This window comes from Babylonia areolata, chromosome 26 (genome assembly GCF_041734735.1).
Source record: "Babylonia areolata isolate BAREFJ2019XMU chromosome 26, ASM4173473v1, whole genome shotgun sequence".
Lineage (NCBI taxonomy): Eukaryota > Metazoa > Mollusca > Gastropoda > Neogastropoda > Buccinidae > Babylonia > Babylonia areolata.
In genome coordinates this window covers 18,168,701-18,171,494 of record NC_134901.1, presented here as the reverse complement: position 1 = coordinate 18,171,494, position 2,794 = coordinate 18,168,701, and the positions used below count along the sequence as shown (strand labels likewise).

Below are 2,794 nucleotides of genomic sequence, written 5' to 3'. Positions count from 1 at the left end.
GACGCGAACACACCAGTGGACTGCCTCTCATCTCCCTCCCCTCTCAACTAACAACACCTCCCTCGGCAGTCCAGTTAACTGTCACTTTCCTCACTTTCATTATTTCAAGCTGACAGCGACTGGCTGTGTCTGACTGAAGTGTGTCAGGCTGACGGCAACTGGCTGGTAGCAACTGACTGGGCCAAATGCGAATCTAGCCTTAGGCTTCGTTCACAATAAGCCCAGCCAATTACTGTCAGCCAGATGCTGTTCTGTGAGTTTCAGTTTCAGTAGCTCAAGGAGGCGTCACTGCGTTCGGACAAATCCATATACGCTACACCACATCTGCCAAGCAGATGCCTGACCAGCAGCGTAACCCAACGCGCTTAGTCAGGCCTTGAGAGAAACTTGGCAGCGGTGGGATTCGAACCCACGCCTCCGGGGAGACTGGTGCCTAAAACCAGCGCCTTAGACCGCTCGACCACGCTACCTCTTGTTCTGTGAATAGCGATGGATAGAGTTGTTCACTGTGAATCTCTGTGTTGAATTCGGGGCGGGTGGTTGTATCACATTGCCTATGGCAGTCTCTGACGTTCTCGGAACAAAGAAAAATACTGTGTGAAGAGGTGGTATGGCAGCAGATGGCTGTGAGCGTGGAAACGATAATTGAAGCCAGCCTTGTCCATGGTCGATGTCCGGACAGATCTGGGTAGTATAGCAATTAACAGATCAGATCACCACATGGTCAGTTGAGTACAAAGGGACTCACACACTCCGAGGCCAGTCCAGCACAAGTGGGCAAATGGCAGTAGAATTATTAAGTGAGGTCCGTTTGGCTGGACATGTGTGCGAGAACATAAAGAAACAAATAAGGCAAGCCCAGCGTTGGGTAACGCCCAGCGGAGATAATGCGGCCGGACGACAGACGAATGTGGAGATTGATCAGTCCCGGGGCTATATATAAGGCTGAACACAAAGACCCCGAGAGCAGACCCCAGGAAGAGACCCGAAGAGCAGAGCCGAAGAGTGGGGCCAGAGCAAAGCCTTAGAAGACCGGTCTGCAGCTAGATGATGATTTCAAGAGGTATGTGACGTGTTAGATTCTAAGTCAACATAGGCAGTAGTTAGGTTAGGACAGGTCGTAGGATGTCTATGTTGATGACTGAAGAATGCTATTATGGATAGTTAAGTGGTATGATGTTTAGCCCAAGAATGTTGAAAATATGTGTCTGAATAAACAAAGGATCTAGAAATGAATCAAGTCTTCAGAACATGTTAGTTGTTATATGTTGTGAAATTATTCCCTCTCGTCACAGTCTATTCCATGGTGGTGTGTCTTATTCATTTGTTGGTTCCACACCTCTTAGATGGTAGGCTTTCCTCCCTGTATGAAATCTTATTGTGTCAGGTAACGTTAGGCAACAAACATAGGGAACCAAAGGAAATAAGAGAGAATAGACTGCATTCCCCTGAGTTGAAATGTTCTAAGAATAAGTTGGAATTTACAGTTGATGGAGATAGGGATATTCACTCGTGAGACAGTTGGCACAAGATAAATCCACGACCTTTCCGTCGTGTGATAGTAATATTAACTGATGATATAGTTTGTGGACATGACTTCTCAATTCCATTTAGTGTAGAACACTCACAAGGTTCTAGAGGCACCTTTTCACCCGAGTGATAGTAACGACGCAATTCACCCGAGTGATAGTGCTATACGCCCGTGTGATAGTTGTATAGAGGTTCCACTGTTGCTTTGATTAAGTCGTCTTTTTCTTTTGTAAAAGCCACCTATGAAAATCAGATAGCAAGGGACCACTGACAGGCATTTATCGATCCTTGGAAAGTGTTCAACTTCATCGTAAAAAAAAAAGAAGACTTTACAGTTCAGCACCTAATTAGTTGTTCTAGAGAGACGTCACGTAATAGTGAAGTCTTTGTTGAAACACAGAAGCCACATTTGTTTATTGATGATTGAAAAGCAACAACAACAACAACAAAAAACGAAAAAAACGGAGCTCTGTGACTTTTAGTGGATTCCCACATCTTCAATTTCTACGTTGTCATGAATACCCTGTGATCCATACCGACCGGTGGTCTATGGAAATATGAACATACCCAAGTTGCACACCTGTCAAAAGCGGTGTATCGTGAACAGCCTCAATGACAGCGGGGCAAAAACGAACCCTACACGTCAAACCCCACTCATATACCTACAGCGTGCAGCCCACGACTGTCCACTTTGTTGTGGTCGTCGTCTACAAGCAACATGATTTGACTTGGTGCTGCCCACGAACGCAGATAAAAGGAAGAAAACCGTGTTGATAGAACTTGTTTTAGATGTGAGTTGGACACTGTATACCCCAGTCCAAAAAACAAAGCCAAGAAAAAACTCTAGTGTTGATGTACTCGACTTTTGTAGGAGAAAAAGAACATGGTTGTCAACACAGAACAAGACGAGGAAAGAGCGAGTTTCCCGACGCCATGGTATTCTTGAAGCCCACCAACAAAGCGCACTGGTTTCCGATGTCGTGTTGGTGGTTCGAGACTCGGCAAGCATGTCCCTTCACGGTCTTTCCGCTCCTCTATTTCTACCGCACCAGCAGTTCCATTCGCAAATACTTTACACTGAGAACAATTTAAACATTAGTTCGTTGCATGTATCTTTAGCGAGGTTAGACAACTTCAGTTCCCCTCTTCTTGGCTATCCACGAAAGTACCTCAAAACTCTGCAACAATTACAATATTGTCGCCAAACTTTTTTCTTTTTTTTTTAAGGTACGTCTGCTTTAGCAGTGTACACCTTTTTTTTCAT

At 45.0% G+C, this 2,794-nt stretch overlaps 1 non-coding gene across 1 annotated transcript; it reads right to left on the bottom strand.

The window, feature by feature from the left end:
* Positions 1 to 388: 388 nt before the first annotated feature.
* Positions 389 to 470, bottom strand: Trnal-uag (transfer RNA leucine (anticodon UAG)). Its single transcript has one exon. It is a non-coding gene; the product is annotated as a tRNA-Leu (tRNA).
* Between the last annotated feature and the right edge of the window lie 2,324 nt (positions 471 to 2,794).